Genomic DNA, 16,125 nt, shown 5'->3' with positions numbered 1-16,125 from the left:
GACAATTCTGTAATACATCATCTATATATTACATTGTATGTTCACCACCCAGAGTCAGTTCTCTTTCCATCACCATATATTTGATCACTTTTACCCTCATCTACCTCTGCCCTCTCCGTTACCCTTATTGTTTTCAAAGTTACAAATTCTTTTACATAATTATCATATTAAGAAGTGTACTAAACTGTTTTTATTAATGATCTAAACATTTTGGACTATGGGAGTTTCTGAGATTAAGAGACGGAAAACATTTTGTATGGCTTCTCCCATGTAGCGCAAAGCCAGGTGGAAGTGACATCGGGAAAACCGTAATCTAGGAAACCTGAATTTTAAGACTATTTTGCTTTTCAGTGAAAGCAAACTGTAAGGCACCCCTTTGCTGTATAGCTACTTGTGATCCCAGATGAATGATAAGCCTATTTGATACCTTCTTTAGCCCAAAAGAAAGTGCCTTCCTCTGACAAAATAGTCATTAAAATCCTACTGGTTCTCAAAGAAGTTATCTATTACAGTCCTTGCTTCCAAATTACCCATACTCATGAATCACGTATGAGTTATTTCAGTGCGTAGTGTCAAATTATTCAATTGAAGCTAACAAAACACAAGCATTCACTTTTGTAGACATAGCCGATTTCATATAAACTTATAATCTTTAATAGCTGGGTTTGCACCAATCTTCAAGAGATCAGAAATGAGAAAGATTAGCATTGATAAGTGTCTTGGGCAGGGTCCCCCAGAAAGCCCCTCGAGAAAAAGACTTGCAGGCAGGTAGTTTATTTGAGAAGTGATCTCTAGGAATAGGAGCGTAGGATGGGAGAAGCTGTGGAGAAGGAGGGAAGGTGAATACAAAGATGTGTTACTTAGTTAGAAATCCCATGGGCAATAATTATTCAGTTGTGTCGGAGGTTCTGAGAGGCTTTATGGACGTCCATTTCAGCATTTCTAACCTGGCATGAAAAGGAAGAAGCATTTATCTATCTGGTATATTCCCTAGTAGCCGAGAATGGCCCCACGGCATTAACCCCTTTGCCCCCACTTATTTGGTAGATCATGCATGAAAGCCCAGCAGTTCTAAGGAGTCAGAGAAGTCCAAGATGGGAAACAAGAAGTAAAAGACATTGTCAGGTTACAACTATATAAATCTCGTCAAAGTCTGTATGGACCTGGTCACTACAACAGTGACTAGAGAAAGAAGTGAGGCCAAGATGATATAAAGTGGCATACACCAGGGGTCCAATTCACTGGACAATGATCAGGCAGTTCTGCTAGTTAGTGACTGTTGCTTGGTTCCATAATCTTATTCTTTGGACTTAGAGACCTAAAAATACTAGCAACGTAGCAGCCCCAGATCAATCCATAGATGTCTATACACTTGGAAAATGGGTGGAGGTGAATGGGAGAAAAGATAATTTTGCTCTGAAAGGAACAGATTCATGTGTTTATTTGAAAACATTGTACTCTGTAAACCACATCCAATAAACCACGTCCTGGGGCCATTCTGAATGGGTCCTGAAAGGGCAATAAGACCCCAACAGAGAGACTCTGTGTCACATGGAAGAAAAGTCAGGAAGGAGAGTGGCAGAGTAGAAAGGGGCTTGAATATTCTCAGTGAGGCTCTGAAAAAGCAGCCATCAGAGAAAGAGTCAACTGTAAACACAAACCAGGTCCTAAAATGAGAAGCCATCTTACAGCAATACCAGAGAAGGAATAACCTTTCTGACCCCTTTTCTATTCCCTCCTTTGCTCTGACCACAGACACTAAGGTTACTAAGAAAGATGAGGAGGAAGCAAGTGTCAGATTGTGCAGTGGTTCTCCAACTCTGGAGTGTCATCATTCACACGGATCACCTGTTAAAACATACACGTTGCTGGCCCCATGCCCAGAGTTTCTGATTAACTAAGTCTGTGTGGGACCTAAGAATTCGCATCTCTAACAGTTTCCCAGAGGATACTGTTGTTCCACAAAGCAACCACTGAAATAGTAAACTAGAAAGGAAGGCCCACATACTCTACCTGGATTCCCACCTGCAAAGAGCTTCAGCTGGGGTAGAGGAAGTAAGTGTAATTTTGAATGAAGATGGAAATGTTTATTGATAGATGGGAGTGGAAACTTTTTATTATTGAACTGAGACAGCTTATGTGAGTTACAGACACAATAGGACCCTGAGCCAACGCAGAAAACCCACAGAATTGGCCACGTTTCCATCTAATAGCAGACAAGCTAAGGCCACTGGAGAAATTTAAAGGGGCAGAAAAACAAAAACCCTTTCTGATTATATCCCATGATTATGCGAATTACAAAGATAAGGCACCACACATTGCGGAAAGCAATTGACCTTATGAAATCCATTTTTATATGAAAAATAAGTCAAGAGATTATTTCCTTAGACATTTGTTGACAATATCAAATTTTAGTTTTACTCACTAAGCAACTCTAATACATTTATATTTTATAATAATTAGATTAACACAAAAATTTCAGAAACGTCTAATACCATTTGCCTTAGAAAACAATAATAATTGCTACAACAACAATATGCTAAATAAGTATTTGAGGACACTAAAGTTTGAGGACACTAGTCAGTAGCAGCAGCTCTGAATAGCACAGTGTTAGTGCAGAAGTCTCTCTCCTGCAACCCCTTTATAAAGAGAAGAAATGTTAGTAGGGAAAAAGAAGAGCCTTAGGTACAGTGCAAGCAGCAGAGAGAGGAGCAGTTAAGGAATTGGAATCTGCAGTTAGATTGCCTGGTTTAAACAGCAGTAACCTGGAGCAAGCTATTTAATCTCTCTAAGCCTCATTTTCTCATTTTAAAAACAAGAATAATAATTTCTACTTCACAGGTTTGTTATGAGGATGAAATGAGATAATGTATATGAGGCACTTAGCACAGCGCCTGTCCTATAGCAAGCTTTTAACAAATATTACTATTATCATGACCACATTAGTCCTCTAGAGAACCCTGTAATATACATGTAACACACAACGGGCTGGGAAATAGAGAAAATTCTAAAATGCTACATGGATGCAAAGTGCCATTGCTGATCTTTTATTCTCATTGTCTTTCTGTGTTTCTCTTTCTGTAATACAATATGAAGTTTGGTGTGGTAGAAAGAATATTGTGAATGGGTTTTGCACACAATGACCCACCCAGAAACTCAGTTTCCACATTTGTAGGATGGCAATCATAATGCAATGCTTAGGTCCCAGGGATGTTGTAAGATTAGAAGACACGGCATATTGATGAGCCCAGGGATGAGCCCAGCAATGAGTACAGACACAGTGACAGAGGTCTCAGGGAAGCAGCTTCGAAGCACATTCTCTATGCTAGGGAGCTCTCCTTGCGTTACTACAGAAAAACTGCAGGATCCTCACATCTGGGCTTCGAGGAAAGTAAGAAAGATGCTCTTTCTTTGAAAAGTGACTTCTTAGAACACAAGATGTGAGAAGACCTCAATCAAAATTCTTGCTTACCACTAGCTTTAGGCAGATAGTTAAGAATATTTTTTTACAGATCAACACATAGAGATCAAAAGAAACACATTTAATTATTTATAATGTGCAACATTATAAAATGAAAATTCTGAGAATAACTTGTGGCCTGAATCACTATCAAGTTTCTGCTCCTGAATGTTCTAATTATATACGTCAATACTCATCAATACTAATTATTACAAAGCAATAAGGAAAACATTACTATATAAATAGCAGTCTGTTTTGAAAATGCTAAGTATTCTGAAACCTGTGCATATCTAAATGTTATAATACATGCGATTGGCATGTAATATTATCTATTTATAAAACAGATACTGCACATATTAAGTTTAGTTAATGCCTTAGGAAAAGCTATCTTCAGCACTTCCAAATCCTACAGACACTATTTCGCAATGAATAGGTATATTGAATGTGATTTTACTTACCCTCACATGCATAGGGTTTGATTTAATCACCTCGTAGTCATGAGAGAAATAAGGATGGAAAGAATTACTGGTCCAGGCTGCAGCCCAGCATCACAAGCAGAGGCAGCAGGGCCCCCAGCTACTGACTGTGGCACCTTGCCCAACTGACTCCATCTCTCCTCCTCTTTAAAACAAGAGGACTAATTGAATTGGCTATCAGGGTCAAGTTGAAGGTAAAGGAGCTGGGAGAACTAAGAGCAATATATGAATAGATAAACCACTCCACCTCATTGTGACTCAGTTTCCTCATCTGTAAAATGACGTATGAGAGTTATCACTGATCACCTTTGAAGCATGCAAATTCTGTGATTCTAGGCTTAAACCGAAGGCCCTAGTTTAAAGGTAACAAAGCAACAGTTAAGGAAGGCCTTCTTTCCTTGGATCTCATTCCTAGATACAGATACCGACCCCCAAATCACCCACCACTTTTGGGAACTTTCTTCATAAACTGCCAGGCACAGCAGAGATTGTTTGGGTGACAGCATTACCTAAGGCAACACACATCCTAAATACAGATAAGCCCTTCTTCTGAAAGAACTTGGAAAACTGTGAGTTTAATTGCAATTAAAAAGGCCATTGAAATTCAGTGCAACTAGGAGACAGCCTAAGTTTATTCCAGTATTAAAATAAACAACCTTGCAAAATATACCCGTTTGAATTTTAGGCTTAAAAAAAGGAGGGTTCTCAATGGATCTGACTATGTGTAACATTTAAATATTTATGCATGAATTTGCATTTTACTGTAAATCATAGAAGATTATTGGTTTATCTAATAAGTAATCAGTGTGTTAAAGGGGATTTGCAATTGAAGAAAGCTGTAATTTAAAATGGCCAAGCATGCTTAATGAAAATTACCCCTTTTTAATATCTCTTTTCTAATTAATAAGTGTTTTTCTAAAATTTAAAAGCCAGGTGTTCAATAAATAAAAATAATGTCTATGAAGTGTAGGCATTTTTACATTATCCTTATTTAAATGGTGTTTTAGGATTAAAAGGGGCCTTTAAATGTCACCTTTTTAAACCCCCAGCATCACATCTGCCAAGTGGTCATCTAATGAATGTCTGAATTCTTCAAATTTCAGAGAATTCACTACCTATCATTTCATCATTAGAGACCATGGATTATTAGAGTTTCTTCTATTCTGCCAAAATCCAACCTAAATTTTTTAACTTAGAAAATTAACAAAATGGCCAAGTAACGTAATGACCAGTGTCTATATCTGGAATAACATTTTAATAGGAGCAAACAACTTGTTAGTTTAATCCAATTGTGACTGGAGTCATGTGGCATTAGAAAAACTCCACAACACTGGTGGAGCAAATTTCCATAACATTGTTCTTAGCTTTGCAGAGACCAACTCTGCTCATCCTATTGCTCCCTCTGCCTAATTATAATTACCTACTCACTCTAGGTACTTCCATGACTGAGTCTCTACTCACCATGTTAAGACCTTCTGTGATGTTAACAGTAGTTTGCCTCAGACTGGAACTACTTCACCTTGAACACTGGAACAAGGACTTCTGGCCACACTCCATGGGAGTCAGCCCTACCACCATGTAAATCTCTCTTAGGGGCATCATGAAAGAGTAAAAGGGGTCCTGGCCCAGGTCAGTTTTCCAAGCCTTGTCCCCACCTGGTTCTGACTTACTCCACTTACATGCTCTTGAGGTCCTGAAATGTCTGGTGCTAGAAACCCTATGAGGTTACTAGGACAATACATCTAAAGGGAGAAATATTCTTTAAAGATCTATAGAAAGTTGATTCAGACTAAGGAACAAGGATTAATACATAGTAGTTTGACAACCAATTAAGAAAATATATACCCTGAGCAAGAGTTCTACAGGATGGCTTGGTAAAAGTAGATGCTTGTTATCAAATATATGGTGATGGAAGGAGAACTGACTCTGGGTGGTGAACACACAACGGGATTTATAGATGATGTAATACAGAATTCTACACCTGAACGTCTATGTAATTTTACTAACAATTGTCACCCCCAATAAATAATAAAAAAAAGAAACTAAAAGTTTAAATTGCAGCAGAAAAAAAAAGTAGATGCTTGTTAAGCTAAATGAATCTAATAGCGACAAAATGAAGCAACTAATTTCAACCTATGTAGGGAGATTTTCAAGCAGGAAGATCTGACCATTGTTCCTTAACACACACTCTATAAGCGACTTCAGCCAGGCAAGATGACAAACTTGCATACCCAATACCACCAGTGCAACGTCACCTTCCCCTTCTAGCACCTTTGTTGGTCATGCACACACGGTTATTATATTCTCTCTTGCATTTTTGTCTATCTCATGTGAATACATCTTATCTCTACAAGCAGATTAGAAACTCAACACCTTACTTTATCATACCAGGAATGTTATCAGTAGACAATAAATTCTTATGAAATGAACTGAATCTAACTGAATTGAAACAAATTGGGAGAAAAATGGCTTTTTATCGCAGCAAAACTAAGTTGACAAAAGGGTTGAATAAGATGCCTAACAGAGTTCTGAGATTGGATAATTGAGTCTTAGAGAGGGGCTGAAAAATGATACTGCACAAATTAAAAAACAAAAGGTGGAACAATTATAATACAGGCGAATGCTGTCAGTTATGGACTGTGGTGGGCAGAATAATGGCCCCCTAAAGTCATTCGCTTCCTAATCCCTGGAACCTATGAATATATTATTTTAAAAGCAAACTGCACTTTGCAGATGTGATTAAGTTAAAGATCCTTAGATAGGGATTATGCGGGTGGAGCCCATGTAATCACATGAGTCCTTGAAATTGGAAGAAGGAAGCGGAAGAGTGGGTCAGAGAGATGATATGGAAGAATAAGGAGAGATTTGAAGCATGAAAAATATTTGACTTGCCACTGCAGGCTTTGAAGATGGGGAAGGGGACCATAAGCCAAGGAATGCAGGTGTCCTTAGAAGCTGCAAATGGCCTTCAACTGCCAGCCAGCAATAAATAATGCCCTCAAGGGCAGTATACTAAGTGAAATAAGTCAAAGAAAGATGACAAGTACCATGTGATCTCTTTTATATGTGGAATTGGAAAAAAAAAAATTAAAACCACCAAGTTCCCAAATTAGTAGTAAAAAAATGAAAACAATGTCCCATGCCATTTCTCTCCATGCAATACTTGGGACACACTTCTATGAGAAAATGGGAGAGGTCAGAGCTAGTCTGCACAGGCCAGGCGCCTAGGATTCCAGTGCAGCCAGAGGGCAGGACACATGCGCGTGAGAGATTAACAGAATGGGCTTAATAGTCAGACCAAATCAGCTGGAATCTGGCTTCTGTGTTACCTTGCTCAAGTTACTTCACTTCTCTGAGCCCTCCTTTCCTCATCATAAAGTAGGACTGAAAAAAATCTGCCCCTGGGAGTGCTGTGAGGTTTTCAAAACATACAAACAAACAATCACATTTGAATGTTAATTTTCTACATGAAATACCAGTCTTTATCTTTGCTTCCATTAAGGAAGGAAGGAAGGAAGGAAGGAAGGAAGGAAGGAAGGAAGGAAGGAAGGAAGGAAGAGAGGGAGGGAGGGAGGAAGGAAAAAAAAGGGATATCAGTCCTACATCCCCAAGGAACTGCATTCTACCAGCAATTCAAATGAGCAGAAACAAGATTCTCCCCTAGAACATCCAGAAAGGAATGCAGTCTTCCAACATCTTGATTTTCATTTGGTAACATCTGTGCTGGACTTCTTACCCACAGAACTATAGAATAACAAACCTGTATTGTTTTAATCCCTTACATTTATGGTAATTTTTACAGCAACAATAGGTATAGGGAGAGAGAAAGTTCATATGCCAGCCCTAGTTAGTGGAACAGTCATAGTTACTGAGACTGGTTCATGTGAGTGTGGGGTGAGAGTTCACACATTAGCTATGCCTTTTGGGGGTTAGGGGCTCAAATGCAGAGATCAGGAGACATTTCTGAGGCAAATAGTGGCTGATCCTACCCCAAAATCTACCATATATACCAGTTCTTTCTTTTCTTTTTCTTCAACTCTCCTTACTTTCCTTGATCCTAATTTTCCGACTTTTATTTAGTAATTTATTTAATCTCATAAGGCCTTAGAGAACCAAGGATATATAACATCTCAAAGTGCTCATAACCTTGTCAGTACAACAGATGTACCAAGTATTTACATTGTATAATAAAAGACTTGACACAATGCTTTCAACTGCATTCTCATTTAACCCTCACAGTATCAGTCTATGGAAGACACTAATTGTAATGTGGACTATAGTTTTGTGTGTGTGTGTGTGTGTGTGTGTGTGTGTGTGTGTGTGTGTGTGGAAAAGCACACTCCAAATGGGGCAGCAGGGGGAAAATTCTGAGAAAATAATAATGATCTACTAAGCTTTAGCTACTTGAGTCTGTACAGTGTAGACATGGCCAAACCCCGAAAGGTTTACAAAATCAAAATATCTTTTCAATGAGATTCAAAATGGATCAAAGAATTGTTATTAGCACTGAGAACTTACTGTTCTAAATCCTAAATCAACTTCTACCCTGGGAGCCATTAAAATCCAAAATAGCTTTTGAATATCTCCAATACTGTGAGTAGAGCCCCAGCAATAAGTTCCCGAGAATTCCATGAAGAGACAGGAACTGCACTCAGTGTACAGCTACCCCACGTCAGACACCGAAGGAGTGCTTTACTGGCTTTCCCTCACTTACCTCGGGACAGCCCCCACCACCACCCCCATCAGTCACTCTCCTCCTCTAGGTAATACCTTTGCACTGAGGACTTTGAAGCTCAGAAAAATCAGTGTGCTGGACCACCAACAGAGAAGTATTTGACGAAAAGCAACCATGAAGCTATATCATTGCTAACAGTGGGACAAACTGGATCGCAAAACAAGTCAGCCAGATAAAGATATGTAATAAACTACAGTAGTGTTCTACTGCTGTTGTAATATATTACCTGAAATTTAGTGGCCGAAAATAACACAAATTTATCCTCATACATTTCTGGAGGTAAAATGCCCAAAATCTATCTCTCTGGGCTCAAGTCAAAGCGTTGGCATGGCTGGTTCCTTCTGGAGGCTCTAGGGCATATTTATTTCCCTACCTTTTCCAGCTTCTAGAGCAGGGGTATCCAAACTGCGGCCCGCGGGCCAACTGCGGCCCGTAATACATTGTTAATTGGACCGCAGCAAATTCCAAAAATATATTTAGTTTACTTAAATAAACCAGGTGAGGCAATACGTACTTCACCTTGAGTGAGTGGCCCGGCTGTTTGTGTATTTTACCACATATGGCCCTTGGTGAAAAACGTTGAAGAAAGCTTGGACACCCCTGCTCTAGAGGATGCCTGTATTCCTGGGCTTCTCCCTCCGTCTTCGAGGCCAGCAGGATAGCAACTTCCGTCCAGTCTTTCTCTGACTGACTTTCCTACCTAACTTTTAAAAGGCCCCTTGGTTACACTGGCCCATCTAGATAACCCAGGATAATCTCCCCATTTCAAAATTCTTCCTCACATCTGCTAAATCTCTTTTGTCATTTATGGTCCCATATTCACAGGTTCTGGGAGTTATCTTTGGAGGTCCTTACTCAGCCCATCATATAAGCATATGTAGATTAGAGTTTAGCTAAAAACAAGGAAATATTGAAGTGGGTCAAAAACTGGGTGAAATGCCCAAGCACATGAGAGTGGATATTATTGTTTCCAAAATACGCTCTGTGGTGCAATAGATATAGTAAAAGTAAATGAGCTCTCTATGTAAATGTGACTGGGTGAAGGTAGGTGAAGCAATCAATCTATGCTAACTTTTAAAAGAAAGAAGACTTGAGTTGCAACTCTAAGAGAGACAAATGCAGAGGCGGGACATAGAAAAGCAAGCTGGGTCAAGGTTAGTGGACGATGCAAAGTCTTTCTCCAGAGTTTGGGCAATAGCGATGCATTCAAGGGGCCTAGACAAAATTCTTCCAAACGTTGGCATTCCTATCACTGCTCATTAACTGGTTTTAAATTCCTCTCGGCATTGTAGAAGCTTTTGCTCCTAAATAATTTCCTTAAAAGCTCTAAGCAGCTCTTGAGGGAAGAATGCTAGCGCTAGTTGTTTCAGCACTGTAAGGTAAAACAATCAGGAGAAAGAAGGGCAAGAAAAGGCTCATAAAAGCTTTAAGTTCCCTGAATTCTCAAGGCCAAGCCATTTATAAGGTCTAAATTGCAGACTATTACTATAAAATGTAAGTGTGTTAAAGAAACATCATCGGCATCTGAGACAGAGGAGGTTAGGTTCAGGGCCCAGGAGCGTGGCCTGATGAAAGCATTCCTCCCCATCTCACTTACACTCCATTACCACAGGTACCTAACTTGTCCCTTTGCTTTCAGGTTTGCCCCCACTAAATTCATAGGACTCAATGCTAAGATTATTTTTCCAAAACACACATCTGCTCACCTTGCTTTCCATCTTAAGCTCTGATAATGATGTCATAGAATGAAGTGTAAACTCTCTGGTTTAACACATCAAGTCCTAAAAGTGATGGTACCTACCTTTGTAATTTTATCTCCTACCCTGCCCTTTCATGTGTTAAACAAGCACTTTTGTCAACATGGATGTTCCAGTATTTAAGATACCGTTCTCATGTTTATCTCTCTGTCTTTGCATATGCTATTCCTTTCACTTGAAAAAAGATCTACTCATTCATTGGCTGCCCAATTCAAATGCCAATCACTCAGCAAAGCCTTCCTGAAATTAGCTTAGCAAAGTTTTAAATTCTTCCTATGTTCCACTCCCATTGCTAACATAGAGGCGTAGAGAAAACGTCCCCAGTGCTTGGCAAACTTGAACCCAAGCTCTGTCAGCATCACTTTCCAAAAGGTTTCCATCAGGTCACGGCACAGGACGGGCCCCCAGGGAAGTTTTTCAGCATGTGCTGCCCCTCAAAATCAACTGTGAAGCTTTGTAAAAGATGAAAAAAGAAAAAAAATTCTAAGACCCATCCAAAGCTGACTGAATCAGAACTTATGAGAGTGATGTTGAGAGGGCTTGGAGGTTTTTAATAAGTTTCACAGGTGATTCTGATGGAGAAAAGAGAATGAAGATCCTCAACCAGGCTGATGCTACCGCAGAGAAAGAACAGCTAATGCTAGTAACTGTGAATGTGGAATCAGACGCATAGGAGGGCTAAGCCAGAGCTAAACAGACAGCCAGGGACCCAGTTATGTAGACTGAGATTCAGGACAGCGGAGGGCTGAAGTCCAGAAATCAAGGTGGAAGCTCTTCTGTCTGGACCAATGAAACATTAGAACTGGAGGAAGAGTAGGTCTCAGTAAGGAATCAGGTACACTGGGTCTGCCCTAGACACACTGGGTACCGAACTCAGGGGAGATAAGACTAATTCAAAAACTCACCAAATGGAGGCTTCTCCACACAGCAATATTGCATCATCACCTTGAAATTTGTTAGAAAAGCATCTCGTGCCCATCTCAGACCTACTTATTCAGAATCTGCGTTTTAACCAGATCCCCAAGTGATTTAAAAGCCACATCAAAGTTTGCAAAGCACCGGGGCCTGGTTCCAGATGATTCCAATGCTGCTGGTCTGTGGACCATATCTGTGAAGCAAGAGTCTTGACCTACAACTGAGCAAGTGGAAGAAATTCAACTATTACCACGGTGAGCAGTTGAGGGCAGGAATCTCAATCAATCACCTTATCTCAGCATTTAGCACAGGGCCTTGGGAACTGACAATGTAGTCTATTGGCTGAGACCTAAGGATTGGAAGCTGGTTCAATTCCAACTCTACCTCTCACCAACTGTGATGTCTTAAAGTTATTTAACTTCTTTGTGCTTCAATCTCTTATCTGGAATATAGAGATAACCGCCTCATAATAAAGAGGGAGAGATAGCATGGTATTTCTGATAGCATTATAAGTGCTAATAGATGACAAAAAAATTAATGGATAATCAATTATTGATTGATTGGTTGATATATTATTCATTTTTGATGAGGGAAAAAGCACCAAAATTCTAGTGGTGTAAACGATTTCAATCTGACTCATGTACTCTAAAGAGAAGAATCCTTAGTGATCTTAATGACTGGCAGACATCCCAGGCATAAGACTTCTCAGTGTATTGATATGTAAGTGTCTCCTAAGTGACAGGTGAAAGAATTTTCCAAAGCAAAATGATTGCTAACCTTTTTGCAGTGGTGACACCAAATTAATGTGTATAAGATCACAAAGATCTCTTAATCTCTCCCAAATACCTAAAAAGGACATTTGTTTTTCATGGGTTATTTTCATTAAATTAAATTTAAATTGATTTACTTGACAATATTTCGACATTTTGCATTATAGGGTATTGCAAATCTGGACAAGAATCTCTGTCATAACAAACAATATAGATAAAAAGAAACACATTCAGTTGTAAGCTAATCTTTAAAACAGCTTCCTTATTTTTGTCTAGTACTTTTAAATTGTCAAAAAACTTTTACTCCTCATACCTCATTTATCTCCGTAACAACTCTACGGTTGTTTTCTCTAAAGACTAGTAATGTTTGTTATTCCCGTCTGGCAGACAAGGAAATGAAAAGGGATTTTAAGTGTTCAAAGTCACACAGCTGGTTGGTGGCAGAAATGGGACCAGAACTCAAGTTTCCTAATTCCCAGCCATTTCTTTGAGCCACCACCAGCACCGCTGCCGACATCTGATTGCCATATATTATCCTGGATCCAAACCCAAGTCAAAGCCAGGTCACTTGCTCAGCTGCCCAATATTCTAATTCCTCCCCCAACCGAGTGTCCTTCCCAAAAAAGTATGTTCTAAGTATCACAAAGGCAACAGTTATCTACATAAATATGAAAAACTTTTTAGTTGTTAGAGTAACTTTTTTAGTTCTAGAAGTTAGAGGTCAAATTTGGAAGTGTGACTTAATTTTTTTCAATTTAGAATGTTTCAAATTATGGCGAATGGTAATTTTGTTTTTTATTTGATGAGTTCATTCCTTCACCATGCACTACATTTGCCTACAGATTTCTCAACTCCCTTTAAAAAAATGTTCTAAGCTGTAAAAGGCAGTTTTTAAAAGGTGTTACTGCACATTACAATTTTGGATACCAATTTTTACTAGGATCCTAACACTTGGGTTTTGGAAATGAGCACAAATCTTAGACTGACAAATGATAAAGCAATGAAACCTTATCAATAAAGATTAATATTTAAGTCCTCAAAAACATAGTCTACCAACCAGCATGTTCTTTAGAAAAAAAAAAAAAAAAGTCACTGTAGTTCAAGATTTCAAATTACACCTTAAACTTTAGAATTAATATTTTAAAATGTTTCCCAAAGTTAACATACATTTTTAAAGCATTGCTAATGCTTCTGAGTAGTCTATAGGGTTATATAATTTATGACAGAACAATCTTAGAATCATCAAAGAAAAACTGACAACTCTAAACTGACAAGTGTAAAAAATTCCAAGTTGCACTGACAATTCAGATCTACTTCCTTTCATGCCCAGATTTACTTAATATCTCATTTGATTTTCAAACCTTCCCTCAGAAGCAATTGGAACAAAACCATGAGCAAGCTCAATCTCCATTTGGGCATGTAACCCTTTTACAAACACAATTACAGCCAAACACCATTGTAACCTAATTTGCATTTGCACTAACTAAGTTACAAAGCACATTGAGAATGCCTGCTATGCATACTACAGACTTATTAGGAGGATATATTGCAGGGCTTCTGTGAACACTAATTAAAAAGGTTTTATCTTTCCCCTCAGGTCCACTGAAATTGTTCAAATGCCTTGCCTGCTACAACTTTGTTCAAAAACAGTTTTCAAACATGTGATCAGAGCTAGGCAACTATTTCAGGTGGCATGATTCTGTTTCCACAGTAGACAAGGCCTGAGAGACAAAGTTTCAGTGTAAACTTTGAGCTTCCTTTCCTTTGTTATTTTGTGTTGCAACCTTAGCATTATCCAACTGTGGACTTTTATCTGTGAATATCTAAATCCTGTCTAGTGGAAAACTAATTACTGAACCACTGAGAGCTTCATAATGTCCTGCATTTAAGTCCTGAGCATCATACATAATGCATAGGCAGCAGTCTCTGCACTCTGATTACAGAACACTGTCATTAAGTGAGCAAATTAAAGATGTGAATAATTCACTGGCTGAGCTTATTGTCACTGCTGCATTGTGAAATTAGAATTTCTAATAAGTACTGCAATTTTTTTAACCCAATTAACACACAGAACATCTTGAGACTGATTAGTACAATAAAAATTATTACCTTATTCTTTTGCTTCACAACAGCCAAATTAAATACTGTACTTAATTATGCAGCATTCATTCCTTCTCTGCTAAAAAAAAAAAAAGCCTATCATTTTAATAAGAGTTCTAATATGTGTATGCGAGCTAAAAATACAGCACATGCATCTGTAGCTCACTGTCTTTTTGCAAAGTTTTTTTTTTTTTTTTTTTTTTTTTTTTGAGTCTGAATGTCAGTATTCTCACCAGTGGTGGATTATTATATTAATCTATTCTTAAACTAAATACTTTTTTCTTTTCGGAAAAAAACAAACAGCACATACAGAATTGACAAAGTAACTAACCTCCCCAAATTGAGCTAAAATATATTATACCTCTGCTTTTTTCTTGGCTCTTTAGAAGCACATTAACAGATTTGCCCCCACTATACTGTTTGTGATTGAGGCTGAAACATATATTTAAGAAAACTAATTGAGTAGGAAAAAAAATCAAGTATCTGTAACAGTGGGTCTTACCTCTCAGATGCTCATTGAGCACCCAGGGATGTGTCTCACTCCTGCCAGGCAAGTGGGAAAGTCCAGTTTATGCTCGGCGTGATGATCCGACGCACAGAGTGTCTGCTGCCATGTTAAATAAAGAAAATGATCATTTAAACCGAGGCTTTTGTCTCCCAATATTTCCTCCTGCAGCCCCTTTCGCATCAAAGCCCAGAGAGGCAGGCACATCTGGCGGCAGTCCGGGCTCCTGACCGCAGCTGCCTCTGGAGAGCTCCCCCCTTCCTTTCCAGCTTCTCTGCATCCCTTTCCTGGGCAACTTCAGCCCCCTAAAATGGGGGAAAGAAACGATGACACTGCAGGCAGAATATGAGATTGTTTGCTCAGCCTCTGTAGCCACCTCCTTCTTGTCTAGACATTTTACAGAAAGAGAATGAGAAGGGGGAAACAGCGAAGGTGCTCTGAAAATCAGTCAGACACAATGCTATAGGGAGATGGAGAGGAGGGCAAGGAGAATGAGAGAGTGTGTGTGTGTGTGTGTGTGTGTGTGTGTGTGTGTGTGTGTATGGGGGGGTGGCTGTCAGTGCAGATAAATCTGCATATGGAAATCAGGGTTATCCCGGGTACAGTTTTATTTAACTATGATCTACTGTTTTTTTAATTAGACCAGAAATTTAGCAAAGGAAGGGAAGAAAGATAGTGAGTCTTGAAACCAGAGAAGGGAGCAACTTCTAATTCAATGGACTTGAAATTTCATAGCAACTGCAAATAGCAGATCCAGAAGTTGTAGGGGGAAAAAAGGAGTACAAAACATAGGGTGTTATTTCCCTTATTTTGTTCAATAAACAAAAAGAAAAGACTCCTTACCTCACCCCAAGGAAATTGGGATGAGAGAGTGAAAGATTTGAAAGGAAGGGGAAAAAAAATACCTTTCATGGTCTGAGTAAAATTTGTCTTTAACTGACAGAAGAATCAGACTGGACAAAAAAATACAAAAGTAGATAATTAGCATTATATATGGAAACCAGTAGCAACACATCCTGCATTTTAATATCAGAGGTGCAGCATGTTTTTTTCTTTCCCTAGAGAACACCTTCAGCAGCTCTAGCCCATTGGCAAAGCGCTATGGGCTACTATCAGTCTCAGGATGTCACTGACACCAGCAAACCTCTCCTCTGGGGTTCCTAAGCATTAAATAACGAGGCAGAGTGACCAAAGACTACAGGACATTGGTTGATAAGCGCTCCACCAGAGGTGCTTGTGGGATAGTGATCCGACCGGAAGGAAGCAGAAGTTAATTCTATAATCTGTGAAAGGGAATTTCATGGAATAGACTAACATTTACTCATCATTTACTCATCAGTTATCGAACACCTATAATGTGGCAAGCATCATATGAGAAAGGAGATATAAGATGAACACTGCATGGTT

At 38.9% G+C, this 16,125-nt stretch overlaps 1 long non-coding RNA gene across 5 annotated transcripts in view; it reads right to left on the bottom strand.

Annotated features, from left to right (window-relative positions):
* Window positions 1-15,206, bottom strand: part of LOC109453591 (uncharacterized) — an 878,050-nt gene extending 862,844 nt beyond the window's left edge. For all 5 annotated transcript variants that reach the window (XR_012496688.1, XR_012496691.1, XR_012496692.1 and 2 more), the window contains exon 1: window positions 14,716-15,206. This is a non-coding gene — a long non-coding RNA (uncharacterized LOC109453591). The remainder of the gene's footprint in view (window positions 1-14,715) is intronic.
* Between the last annotated feature and the right edge of the window lie 919 nt (window positions 15,207-16,125).

Source organism: Rhinolophus sinicus, linkage group LG05 (assembly GCF_036562045.2).
Source record: "Rhinolophus sinicus isolate RSC01 linkage group LG05, ASM3656204v1, whole genome shotgun sequence".
In the NCBI taxonomy this organism is placed as follows: Eukaryota; Metazoa; Chordata; class Mammalia; order Chiroptera; family Rhinolophidae; genus Rhinolophus; species Rhinolophus sinicus.
This window is presented reverse-complemented; position numbering and strand designations above follow the sequence as displayed.